Genomic DNA, 15182 nt, shown 5'->3' on the forward strand with positions numbered 1-15182 from the left:
GACTAGCTTCTTCTGAGCTTGTGATTAGCTTTGTTATCCTTTGACTTTTCCACAATCTGCAGAATTAACGTTCTGCAAGAAAGTTTCCTAAACCCGCGACCAGGTCAAGCAGCCTTTGTTCGATAAACTTTTAAGTGGAACAGAGAAGTGAGGCAACAGCGAACCCTCCGTGAAAAAATAACTAAAGTTCTTTTGGTCATTGGAATACAAATAAGAATCATTGTTCACTAGCGTTGACAATCAGAGAGCAAGAAGTATTTTTGCACAGATTTTTTAAATAAATAGAATTGATTCGAATTTATGAAATATTATCAGGGATACATTCGTAGCATATTTCCAGATCTACGAAATCTTTGGGTGGTCAAAATAATCTTGTAACTTACATCGTCCAACAGTGTCTTGAATATGTAATCTGTAATCTTCAACAAACAATTATTTGAGGTTTTCAAATTCTAACTTGAATTACGTACCTTACCTCCTCGACTAATAATTTAAGAGTTAAGCTATTGTGAAATCGAGGAAATGTGAGAAGAAACGAGGAATTTTGAGGGAAGCTACGACTGTGTATTTATAGGGAACATTCGTACCTAGAAATATAAAACAGGATATGTCTCAACAACGCACAAAGTCTTCTGAATAAGACACGTGTATCAAGCTCCCTTTGTGAGACGGAAGTAATCTTATTCTTAATAATAAGTTTTTCAAATATACTTCTAGGAGAATAATCCAATTTTGAACGGTACCTTCGTTTTCTTAGGTAAATTGTTCTATTATAGTATCATATTCAGAACCACTGAACGGTATGTTGATAAGAAATACTTGCAACATTAGATAAATATCCTCAGAGAATATGTTGAATTGATATCATATAAACATATCTGCCAGGAAAAGAAAAATAATTCACGTGCACATAAGATCACACAGGAGCATTTACATATATATATATATATATATATATATATATATATATATATATATATATATATATATATATATATATATATATATGTATATATATGCATATATATCTCTTTATATATAATTAATACACACGCGCGCACACACACACACACAGACATATATATATATATATATATATATATATATATATATATATATATATATATATATATATATATATATATATATATATATATATATATATATCGTGTGTATATGTATTGTGTTATTGAAAGGTTTATGCATTTATCCTTTTTCGCTGGAAATTACAGGATATCTTCCGTTTCGACTGATCCGATTTGAGCGATACTTTTAAAGCAAGCAACACAACTCATATGCATATCTCCCTCTCAGTCAAATATGCAATCGCTTATGTAAACTTAATTGAAACATAAAAAGCACCACCCCAAAACCCTTCCCCAAATTATATAGCTTTAGTAACAGTCTCTAAAATTCTGATGATAATGATGCTTCCCTCCCTTCCCCACAAAAAAAAAAAAAAAAAAAAAAAAAAAAAAAAAAAAAAAAAAAAATTGAATGTTTTGGAACATCCGGAATTTCATTGCTAATTACCACCGAAATTCCGTCAAAAAGCGCCGTAAATAGGAAACATTATAGGGTTGACAAAAGGGGCTCTAATGGAAGGGTAACAGTAATCATAAAACTTTCAAGGCTTCCTTTTGGCAGGAACAACCAACCGTTGCTTTTGCTCTATTCGAGCTTTTACGCATATCAGCGGCATAAAGCGTCAGTGTTTACCCAAATTTTAATTGAATATAAAGTTTAATGGTCAATAAGAATAATCTACAATCACAGCAATCCGTATACAGCAGATATATACAGCTATAAATATTATTGTAAAACAAATTTAAAACTACATAATTGGTGATACAGCATTTGGAATCTAATAATTGCAAGATAATCCTCGAGAGGTAACAAACTAGCTTTGTTCCATAGATGTTAACACACAGACAGACACACAGACACACACACACACACACACACATATATATATATATATATATATATATATATATATATATATATATATATATATATATATATATATATATATATATAACATCTGGAGCAGTAGTAACAAGTCCACTGAAGGACAAAAGTCTCAGACACGTCCTTCCACTCGCATCTGTTTATGGTCTGTCTATGCCAGTTTATAACTACACATTTTCTTAGCTCATTCTTTAAAGATAAATTAAAATGAAGGCGAAAAGAATACGAATCCACAAAACATAAAGGCAGCAATTCGAGAACCTGCCAACCAATGCTGCACTTCATTACAAGGGCAGAAGGAGAACTTAATCTTTATATAAGACTTTTTGGCCACCGATGAACTTACAATGCTATAGAATAAATATCCAAAAATATTAATACTTATACTGACAAAGATTGTATACGCAGTAAATTCGCCCTTTTTAGAGTAAATCCATAAAATTATGACAGTGAATCTTCAAATTAATAAGAATTTTCTGTTAATCCCCCCCCCCCTTATTCGGTTGTAGAACTAATACGTGTAAAAATGTTCCCAGATAAAATAACATTTTAATGGCATTGATATTTATATCCATTTTAAGGTAAATGAATTAGAAAAGGATACTTGTATTAAAACAGACAGTTTAACTAGTTTGATTGTTCCTTATGTCTTTTTAATAAATGGTTAAAAAATGCCTTATGCAACCACCAACGAAAACGTGAAATGTAATAACCACTACACTTTAGAATCTCACGTCAAAAGATAACATGGCATTTTGTATTAAAACAGACATTTTAACTAGTTTGATTGTTCCTTATGTCGTTTTAATAAATGGTTACAAAATGCCTAATGCAACCACCAACGAAAACGTGAAATGTAATAACCGCTACACCTCAGAATCTCACGTCAAAAGATAACATGGCATCATCAGACAAAAGACGACATTTCAGTGAGCGCGCGCTAACTCCCTATGCATTAGCCAAATCCCGCCTCCTTAACAAGATCAGAAGCAGACATCAGTTTTCTCATAATCCGCTAAATTGCCGTCGTAAAAAGGAACATAAATCAAATTTACCGCAATAAGCTCAAAGGATGAGGCGTGAGTCATTTCCCTTACGACCGATGAAGCAATGCGAATTAAACGTTGCAAGAGAACATCCTTTGAATGGAGACATAAAATGGCTTCCAGCCTAATACTACTTTATACCTCATTACGAATTGTAGTTTTGTCCTAATGGGTGCAAGGTGGAATTGAGACGGGGGCGCTGCTGTCGGCAACACTTCTAAGAGGATAACGATGATTATTAAAGATATGTCGACAATTCATCAACTTTTAATAGCATAACAAGTTAATTACCTTACTAAGCATATATATATATATATATATATATATATATATATATATATATATATATATATATATATATATATATATATATAAACTGTATTTATGTATTATTATTATTATCATTATTACCATTACTTGCTAAGCTACTAATCTAGCTGGAAAAGCAGGATATATACTATAGGCCCAAGGGCTCCATCAAGGAAAATAGCCCAGTGACGAAAGGAAATGAAAAAATAAATAAAATAAGAGAGAAGTAAAGAATATATATATATATATATATATATATATATATATATATATATATATATATATATATATATATATATATATATATATATATATACTGTGTCTCATGTATTAATGCTCGGCGGAACTCACATGTACAAAGAACATGACGTTAGAAGTTTATGGAAAATATAAATTTTCCTTTGGTTTTTGTATTACTTTTTAGTTTCAGATACAATCAACTGTATTACTAAATACTGGTAACGATAAAAATTATCAGTCTGTAGACGAAAATATACTAATGGTGAGTAATCTTTTTTTTTTTTTTTTTTATAAATTTTTCATATCAAACTAAGATTGTTGAAAATATATAAAACATTGATGAAAATAGGCACTGAATAATTTACAGACCATCTCTTATGATGTATATATTATAATTATTTAAGTACTAAAACTAATACAGGGGTATACGAAAATGCTTTATGTTTGCTTGAAAGAAAAAATAGTTAAATGTTTAGTTTGCATAAATCATTGGAAAAGCTTGGAGCTAACGGTAATAAAAAATTGTATGAATACTATGGAGTATTGTAAAAATTACCTAGATATAATCTTTACAACAATCCATTACATAGAAAACAGTAATGTCTTAATAAAAAAGGAAAAAAAAATAGTATTGCGGACTATAAGAACTTCAATCTATACAGCAAGAGTAGATCCTTCAAAGTAACTTTTTTTTTCTGTTTTTTCCCGAACATATATTTTAAAAAAACTTACAACCAGTTGCATGTAAAGGAGCTAATAACGTTTTTCAGAAAATTTCTCCCCTAAATTTATCCCTCCCCTTCTACCGTCCCCAATCTCCCCGCAAAAAAAATAATAATTAAAACGTGTCCTTACGGCAAAGCAAGCTTAACCTTTACCTTGTGGAGAGTCTCTTTAAATTCGGGTTAACAAGTTCTGTTTTCTTTGAGCTTGCTCTTTTAGAATTATCAACTTTTTACTTTTTTCGTAAATCATTTTCTTACCAACAATAAACCTCTCAGAAAATTGATAATCTACTCTATATAATAAAGCGCAAGTGTCTTGCTACACACACAAGCATACATACATACACGCACACAAACACATATATATATACATATAATATATATATATATATATATATATATATATATATATATATATATATATATATATATATATATATATATATATATATATATATAACAAGAAATATGTATATCGTATTCCATGCAATTCATGCGAAAAATTCTATATTGGTCAAAATGGTAATGCCCTTGAAAAGAGAATTGAACAACATAAAAGTGTCAGATATGCTCAATATGATAACGCAAGCTTAGCCCACGTTAGAGATAAAAATCAGAATACTAATTGGTCATGCGCAAAGAAACTGGTTCATTCAAATAATTTATTGGAAAGAAACGTCATAGAGTCCAGTTTCATAAAAGATACCTTTGATAACAACTTTAATATTGGACATGGAATGTACAAACTCGATGCATTTATATGCAAAGAGATTTGCAAGCTATATAAAAAGACTTTAACCACGTAATGTAGAACTGAATGTACTGGAAATGATGTAATTAATATTTAGACCTAAGCTAGCATTCGCTAGTAGGTACAATTATTTCATAAAGTATACATAATTGCTTTGACACTATATATTATGTCAGATATAAGTATTGATATGTATGTAATTATATGTTCATCTTGATAAGGTAATATGTGCATAACTGTATATGCATGTTAATCATTTGTACAAACATGTACATGAAAGTCTATGTATTTACTGTATTTATATGTATTGAGATACGTGTAGATATGTATGTGTGTGTCTGTATATGTGTCCCTGTATGTGTATGTATAAGTCAATGTAAATATATATATATATATATATATATATATATATATATATATATATATATATATATATATATATATATATATATATGTGTGTGTGTGTGTGTATGTATAGATATGTATGTAAATATACATTTGATTTTGCTTATGTATTTGTATGGATAAGGCTAACCTCCATTAATATAAAGAAATTATATTGGAAGCCCAAACGAATTTACCTGTCAACTGAAATGACCCTCCCTGGCACGTGGCTAGTGAGGGGTGACCTCCTCCCAGGAAACATCTGATAACAACCCAGGTACCTGGATTGGGAGTTCCTCATTGTTCTATAAATCTATATACGTTCATACGTTTACTGTACCCTATAAAGTGTAAAGAAATCTTTTTCAATAAAGCAGTCCTCTGAATAAGTATCACGAAATTGGTGAGGACTTAATCTTATTTTTCGTATTTTCATTTTTCCCGTGGTTCTTTCTTTTTTGCACACACAAACACACACATTATATATATATATATATATATATATATATATATATATATATATATATATATATATATATATATATATATACAGTATACTGTATATATGTATATGTATATATATATATATACATATATATATATATATATATATATATATATATATATATATATATATATATATATATATATTCCGGTCACATTGAGCTCATGCCATCTCTTGGGAAGCGGGAAGAGAGATTAGTCATACCCTGGTGAATGGGGGGGGGGGGGGTTGCGCGTGTATGTGTATATCTATCTAAATATTCAGCCGTCATTATTTGCGAGTCGGGTATTAATAGTGATAATGATGTAGAAGAAGAAGAAGAATAAGAAGAAGAAGGAATTAATAGCAGCAAAGTCATATTTGTAAATCATATGCATACGCATATGAAAGATTAAATATTGAAATGAATACTAAAAATCTTCTTAGTACCTTAGTGGAAAGTTGTCAGAGTTCAATGAAAATTGAAGGTAGAAATTATACATTGTTAAAGTAATTAGACAATAACACTAATGCAGGAACAATAGACTTAATTGTTTCTTTTTTGTTTTATTTTTTCTTCTAGTCATTATATAAAAGTCATATCATTAGAATGAAACCGCTAGTTTTCTGATCATTGAATCAATGCACAATTGTATGTGACTCGAATCATGTGCAACCAGTCATGTAAAAAAAAAAAAAAAAAAAAAAAAAAAGTCTGGACATGAAAACTCTTACATAACGTTAAGCTGCTGTAAAAATATGACTTCCTTATATTCCAGATGACACATAAAACTCTTGAGCAACTTAATACCGGGATAATTAAGCACTTGAGTAAATTAAAAAGGAAATTCGAAAATAGAAATCAACCACATTTTCTACAAAGAAAATACGCATTAATGTATATGTATCACTATATTTTATATTCTGTTCTGCGTATATAAAAAATGATGATAAGATGCTGGTACTTACGAGGTCGCATGTGCTTCTTGGGAGGAAGAGAAAATGAGGGAGTAAGTTTGTGGATAGTTGCAGGTGCGGCCACTCTCTCATTACGGCAGTCAATAGTGCTCCGGAGACTGCTAATGGTGAGCTCACATGCTAATAATCGTTTTTTTTTCCTTCTTTTTTTCCCCCTTTCTCTTTCCCCTTCTTCCGTGTGAACGGTTCTTTATCTTATCAGTAATGCGAAGCGTCCTTAGATCTTGTTCGAATGTGTTTTTCAATATATTGCATGAAATTCATTTGTTATTACGTTAGATATTAATGATTTTTCCTCTAAGCCTTAAGATTTTTTTTTTATAGTTTAACATAAATATAATTATATTTTATCACGTCATCCTGTATCTTACACTACGGTCTATGTTGTTTTAGAAAATAAAATCACCTTTTATATTAGACGATGGATTCACTTTGTGAAGCAATTACAGTGCAAGTGATTACAATCAAAATCATTAACCAGACTGTGACTGTTACCGAGAAGAAAAAGATAACCAGAATTTCGCCTTTCATCTCTTCCCTTTACTGACAGATGCAAGATCCTCAGTCATACAGAGCGACTGGTATCGTCTGGCGCAATGGGCCCTTTATTATCATATCCAAAATATCACACTAAAACGAAATTGCCGAAAAGGTTCCTTTAAGCACCGAATATGTTGATCAAAATCGCTTTTGCTGTAAGTTTATATGTTTGTATTTTCTACCAAATGTTGGACGAAAAACTTTGAAAAATGTTTGAAGGAAAAACGCAGCTGGGGAAGCAATGGTAGCAACATTATCGTAGCAAGTAGTATCATTAATGTTTTAGTTACATGAAAAGAAAGAGATTACAACCTGTAAATGCTTTTGTTTATTGAAAAGGAAAATTGATGATATTCATACGAAGATATATCCTCTCAAATGGTGCAAATGCCCCTGGCATATCATCATAAAATTGTAGCTGTACAAATGGAGTGATTGACTGATTGATTAAAGGTTTTCTAGCATCCTGACATCAAAGGTCCTTGACGCCGATATCGTTTACTGTAAATAAAGAGTAGCAGAATATTCAATTAAAACCTTAACAGCAAAGAGGTTATTTTAAAAGCTAAATAGCTTTCAGAAGACCTGCTTCTGAAATAAAGCTAAAAATACCACTAGTATGGTAAGATACACCATGTCCAAGAATCTCGGCAAGGATGAACCTGCCATCCTCACCTCGAGCCTCAAACTGATATCTATTTCGCTCGCTACTATAAGTGGGGCATTCGGTCAAAAAATGCCCCACTGTCACGGGTACCAAACAGTCGTCACAATAGGGTTGGTATTGTCCAGTAAGCAGAAATTCGTATGTCAACCGAGTGTGACCGATGCGGAGACGACAAAGAGTAGTCTCCCACTTTCTGGGCATCATATCATACTTCCAAGTGGATATAACATTCGTTACTTCTCGCATCTTATTTCTAACTAAACTACTCCAGTGCATTAAACCAAGAGATTAAACAGGAATTACAGGTAGATAGACACTTATAAGGCGAATATGGCCTATTATGTTGTTTAAAGATATCCAGTTATCCTTTACGATGTAGTTTCTAACCCAAAATATAATATAACATAATATTAAATGGCATAAAACCAGAAATAATCACATGTGAGAAGTTTCTAAAGGTTAATGAATTCACCAAGGAGTTAGAAAAGCCCCCTATGAAAGTTAAATGAACTGTTCATTACCTCTGTTCTTCATTACGTAGAAACGTAATATGATATGGAAGGTAGAAGAAATGAGGTTCTTGATTCACAATTGCGAGAAATACCGAAGGATGAGACTTGAATTTTTGAAAACTAGCATATTACTGATGCAAACACGGTTAGCTTTTACAAACACACACACACTTTTATATATATATATATATATATATATATATATATATATATATATATATATATATATATATATATATATATATATATAAGATAGATAGATAGATATTAGTAGTCGACAGATCAAAATGCTTTAGTAATGTCCGACCCAGACAGTGCTTAGATTTATGACCACCAAGAAATGCCAGACACTGTTGGCAGATAATCCAATTATACATGATTAGCACTGAACATGTTCAAAGCAAGTGCTTCTTTTAGAAATACAGAGAACGGTGGTAAAAACACCTTTTTGGTGCCAATCTTTCTAGGAAACAAAAAGGGGAATGGGTATATATGTACTGTATGCGCTAGGATGTATATCTTAGCGATCCATGTATGCCAACGGTTATATAAACAGATGAGCAACTTGTTGGAGTAACGATAACTTTGGGTATGGAGGAAATGCCCCCCTAAATCTCGATGAAGTCACTGGCAGCAGGGTGACGGATTGGTTTCAAGGTGGTAGACAAACTGTCTATTCGGGGTGACGGATTGGTTTCAAGGTGGTAGACAAACTGTCTATTCGGGGTGACGGATTGGTTTCAAGGTGGTAGACAAACTGTCTATTCGGGGTGACGGATTGGTTTCAAGGTGGTAGATAAACTGTCTATTCGGGGTGACAGATTGGTTTCAAGGTGGTAAACAAACTGTCTATTCGGGGTGACGGATTGGTTTCAAGGTGGTAGACAAACTGTCTATTCGGCTTCTACTCTCGATGCCTGGCGGATGATCTTACTGAAATCAGTATGGACCGCCAGGGGTCACTTGCCTTACTTAGATAGGCATTGAGCATCACAAAGAACTGGCTATCCTTTGATGAATTTAGCCAATGAATCCGCTATGGATTTAGCCAGTCTATAGAGAGCCAAAATGGCAGAATGGCCCCCATTCCCTGGTGTAGTGAGGTGCTAAGAATCTTCCGAGTTATAAATACTAAAGAATAATTGAAAATTGGCAATTGGAATGTAAGAACAATGAATCACATTGTGAAGTTACAGCAAGTGGAGAGGGAATTTATGAAACATAGCTTGGACATCTTAGCCCTAACTGAAACACGGTGTAAGGGGATCGGTAAAAATATCTTTGTCTCAACAGGCGTAGGAGGAGATGATGATGATGTCAAAACATGCGTCAGTGGCAATCATAAAGAACCATGCTATAGACTTTGCAATTAGCTATCATGGTGAATATGCGTTTTTCGAGAACAAGTGCCTGAACTTGACAGGAATATTTACAATACATGTAGAATAAGATTTGGTTCCTTCATTGCTTAGTTTTTAAAATCTACTGCCTTGATTGGTTTCGACCTTGGGGAAATAACAATACTATTCATTCAAGGTTTTGACTCAGAGTCATTGGTTCGAATCCTGGCTCAAGTTGAGGCACATATCATTTTCAAAAATAAATTTGAATAATCATTCGATTACAATATCCATTTGTTTCTCAATACGTAAACATATGAAAGCCACGTGTGTTAATGAGATTACTATCATGTATGGATGCAAGTATATAAAGATGATAATTATCAAATGGAAAGTTGGTTACACTATCCCTTTTAAAGGTCATTGTGTATCGTGTATCCGCAATTTCAGATACACAAGAATATTTCAAGACATGCTCTCGTAATCATGAAAAAATAGATTATCTTTTGTTTTATGGCATGTTTTTGTCGACCATTTTCTCGGAGCAAAGAGATTATTAGATTCACACCTTTTCATATATTTTTTCTACGAAAGAGATGAGGCAAACGTCAAAAAGAAAGAAAAGGGATGACAGGAGTCAGAACCGTGGACATTCCACCCCTTCTTTCTTTTGAAAGGGGTCGGATGGAGGAGGGACGATTGGGAGACATCGGCTTCTGTTCTTGGCAAAAAATAAATTGAATTTCGTATCAGTTTGATGATCTTCGAAAGGTAGTTACTGGTCGTTTGAGACCCCGACTCTTCTTTCTCTCACTCATCCCTTTTTGCTAGAGTGATCCATCTTATTTTTTTTATTTTTTATTTTATTTTTCTAAGTGAATCACGTTTTTGGGTGTCTGCAGTAGGTGATTCTTTGCCATGGTAACCAACACTTCCTTTCCAGTAACCTAGAATTAGGAGAATTTAAAATTTTCTAGGATTTTTTTTTTTCTATAGTAGTACTTTTTTTTATTTGCCTATCGTGAAATGACTATATAATTATGGAACGAACTATTTTATGTCAATCACAGGGACAAATGTATCCTCTTTTTTTTTTTTTTTTTTTTTTTTTTTTTTGTACATAAGAACGACTATTCAAGATGTTTATTCATATGTGATATGTAAGTTTAGTCGTTAAGAAAGGATTTAGGTTCTACTAAAATTCCACACAATTATTGTACTTATCCTTAACTCGTTAAAGCTTTTAGAAAATAAACAGTATTTTTGCTGAATGTTCACAAATGCCTAAATGCGAATGATGTATTTCTATAATATGCCTAAAGGATTCCATGCCCAAGATGCCCAAGAGAACAGAAGAATAGGATGTATGAAGTTTAGAGGAACATTAATGATCTAGTTTTGTGCAATTATTCTATGTATTAGCTTAGTACGAGCAAACTATATTAAATTCATGTAATCTAGGTTGAAATCGTTCGCTCACAATACATAAAAGCAAACTTACCTTATCTCTAATCTGTCAGTATATTTGGTAATTGACAAAGAGCCAATCAAGAACATAATTACATTGGGTTGCATAATGAACTAGCTAGACGTAGATCTCACTATATGGCCCAATCTATAAGTGCAGTAAATGTCAACTGGAGTATCAAAAGAGTATAAAACATTTGGAAAGAGTTAGAACAATTTGCAAAGGTATAGAAAATCAGTTATAAATAGCAGCAGTTTGCTCGTTAGGTGTGTGAAGTGATCCAACAGAAAACAATTAGAAAAGGACGTGATATTTTTACTTTGTGACGAAGGCATACAACCACATAAACGGTGGAGAAAATCAGCATTGACTTTGCATAAAGAGAAGGAAGATTTACGACGTAGTAACTACCGAGCAATAAAGTTCATGGCCCACAAAGAGGGAAATTGAGAGAGAATTGTAAAGAGGCGGAAAAGGGACAACGTCAGGAGGGGATATTGTTGCACTTTCATTTCCTGGGATAAAATCATTGATATCAGTTTACAGTTATTAAGTTTATACAGCACATAATTTTCAATGTGCATTTTAAACTATCGATATATGTCATATGTTATTATGAAACAAAGAAAAGGAGGCTTTTTTAGAAGCACGTTATATGCCAACACTAGTCCTCCAGTTACAAAATCGATACAAGGCAAAATCTATTGGTGAGAAAAGTAGCACCAAAAGAAATAAGAATTTAGAAAAGGGAGATTATGGAATATTATTTTACTAACGGCAAATAACCAAAAGAAAAACTTTCATGTTAGACTCAAAGACGAGAGTGAGAGAGAATTTTAGATTTCGAGGCAGATGGGATTTATGAAAAAAAAGAAGCGTAGTAACGTGTTCTTAAATGCAGTTCACTATGATTGAAAGAAGACAACTTCCTGCTTTTCAAATTAGGGTTACAGCTTAGCAAGTAATAATAATAATAATAATAATAATAATAATAATAATAATAATAATAATAATAATAATAATAATAATAATGACTACTATAAATACTTCATATAGCTGAGATAATGAGTAAGGATGATATTACCAAAGAATATGTAATTAGGACAGTGCAGTCGAAAGAAGTATTAAAGAAAGGTGAAAGATGAACCGACAGGGAAAGGATAAATCAGAGAGAGAGAGAGAGAGAGAGAGAGAGAGAGAGAGAGAGAGAGAGAGAGAGAGAGAGAGAGAGAGAGAGAGAGAGAGAGAGACTATAGCAGGCGAGGATGGGAAAACCCTAAGTGAATTGAAGGGGAAGACTGAAAAAGAGATGGATGAATACCATCAAGGGTGATATGGGGGAGAAAAACCTTCAACAGGAAATGATTAATGGTAGGATAATATGGACGAGGCTTAGCTAAACCACTTGCTTTATTTATGTTTTGGAAAAATATATCTTAGTATAAATGTAATATGTGTGTGTGTGTGTGATGTGTGCTGTCTGTGCTCGTGAGCATGTCAATGTGCATACACATAAAAGCAGGATTTATTCCCCTTTGATGACTGAAGCATCAGAAGGAATTTGCTTTTTTTTTTTTTTTTTTTTTTTTTTTTTTTTTTTTTTTTTTTGCAAGGTAGAGGCTAGTATTTGTTTACAAATCAGTAGACTAGAGAGGAATAAGCCAAGAACGGTATATGGACCTAGTAAAAGTCAGCTGAGAGTTATAGTATATGTATATATCACATATTTATGTAATTGTATTAGATGCAAAATCTCATGAATATGCACATTGAGAAGGAGAACAGGAACGTTATCATGCCCTTACAAGTTTTTCCTAGTGATTCAAAGGTAATTATTTATCTTTACAAAATCCATTTCCGTCGGGCTTATTCATAACTCTACCTTTCATACTGTTATACTTAATTGACATCTTTAGAAATATCTTTTAAACGTCCTATATTTTTATAACAAAGGCACGCCTAGAGACAATGGAGAATATAATTCTGTCTAGTTTCTAGTAATAGAAATGACACCTCGGGCAGTTAAGGAGATGAAATTATTATCCCAAAGAATATACACTCAATAAAACAATTCTCTTGATTCTAAACTAATATCTCGTCACACACATACTCAATACAGACACAAGAGCTGTATATTGTAAACTGACAGGCTTATACCTGAAGCCTCAGGCAGCTTCCTAGATTTACCGTGTTTTCCTAACGAGACACATTCATTAGAGACAAAAATACTTCCTAATACCTCAGGCACTTCCTAAAGCTTTCTGTGTGTCTTCATAAACACACAGATTCACATAGGACGTATAAATGCTATATGTTTTCAAATGACAGATTATAATATGACACCTTGGGCAGTTTCAGATGATAAACACTCGATGGGAAAGTAAAGGCTGTGAATTTTTAAATAGAAGAATACTTTACGACGCTTTAGCCAGTCTTATGGAGTTACTGAGTATCCTAAGTGAACCAAACACTTAATAAAGACACAAATGCTGACTGGCGTAAAAAAAAATGTTTTGTATTTTTGAAAGACAGAAAGGCCGGACAGTTTCAGAGATAGCTGAGTATTCGTAAGGGAACATACGTATACACGTGGCACGTGGGAGACATACAGATGCTGTGTTAAAAAAAAAAAAAAAAAAAAATATATATATAAATAGTTAGAAGCCTTATGCCATTTCAAATGTTTAAGAATTAGCCCAAACAAATCACAAAAAGGGGAGACCCAAATGATCTGTACTGTAACCGGGGGAATACTACTTTAAGCCTGAGGCAGGTCCAGTGAGATACTAGGTATCATAAGAGCATGCTTTTATTAATTATCCAAAACAGACGTATACTCACAGTGAATAAAGTAACGTTTTATTTTATCATGACGAACCATTACTTTTCACATTAATCATTTTCAAAGATTTATTGACTACCATTGCATACATACACACTAAATACAAACAAATGCCACGTATTTTCTACCATCTTTTCAAGCCGTTTCAGATTACTGGCTGACGCCTCATCGAACAATTTCGCAATCATGCTGTGTATTTTCATATGCCAGATTACTGCATGTCAGGTCTTGCAGTTTTAAAGATATACTATATACCAATAAGGTTATACACAAACACAAATACACACATATATACATTGGAAACATAGTTATGGAGTATGCTCAAGTGAGAGTGTATTATCTAAAACCTCATGCAGTTTTAGACTTGCCTGGAAGATTAATGTTTTCGGCTCTTTCATTGGCGTTAGGGAGCCAAACATTTTTTCAGGTCCCCTCATTAGGAATGGATTTAAGATTTCAATATTAGCTATTGTTATGATTAAAAAAAATATCTATATAACATAGGAGTAAATATAGATCAAGAGTAGATATTCGTTTAGTCATAATGTAGAATGTCTACCCCATTATTACCCCGATGCATAGTATAGATTTATACCCTTCTCAAAAAAAAAAAAAAAAAAAAAAAAAAAAAAAAAAAAAAAAAATCATCATCTGGAATACAAAATATAGTCTTCTGCCTTCCATATATGTGAAATTAAGCCGCAACTTCTATTCAAATATATTACATAGTTACCTTATAAGTCTTAGTTAAGACGTGATTTTGAACAATATCGTTAACTTGTTATATTTTGAAAATGTCTTGACCCTTATATAGTTATGCCATCAACATACACACTGAGGGCATTGAGATAAATGGCCATTAATACATTTGATTTTGCAAATAAACAAAAGAAGTAAATAAAACATAAAGGGAATTTTAAAAGGA

The 15182-nt window shown here is 32.3% G+C and overlaps 1 protein-coding gene across 2 annotated transcripts in view; it reads left to right on the top strand.

Annotated features, from left to right (window-relative positions):
* The first annotated feature begins 4080 nt into the window (after positions 1 to 4080).
* The window catches only part of LOC137620700 (uncharacterized), a 561924-nt gene continuing 550822 nt past the window's right edge, over positions 4081 to 15182 (top strand). For both annotated transcript variants that reach the window (XM_068351052.1, XM_068351053.1), the window contains exon 1: positions 4081 to 4086. The gene's annotated coding sequence lies outside the window, so the exon portion shown is untranslated. The remainder of the gene's footprint in view (positions 4087 to 15182) is intronic.

The sequence above is a fragment of the Palaemon carinicauda genome, chromosome 27 (genome assembly GCF_036898095.1).
Source record: "Palaemon carinicauda isolate YSFRI2023 chromosome 27, ASM3689809v2, whole genome shotgun sequence".
In the NCBI taxonomy this organism is placed as follows: domain Eukaryota; kingdom Metazoa; phylum Arthropoda; class Malacostraca; order Decapoda; family Palaemonidae; genus Palaemon; species Palaemon carinicauda.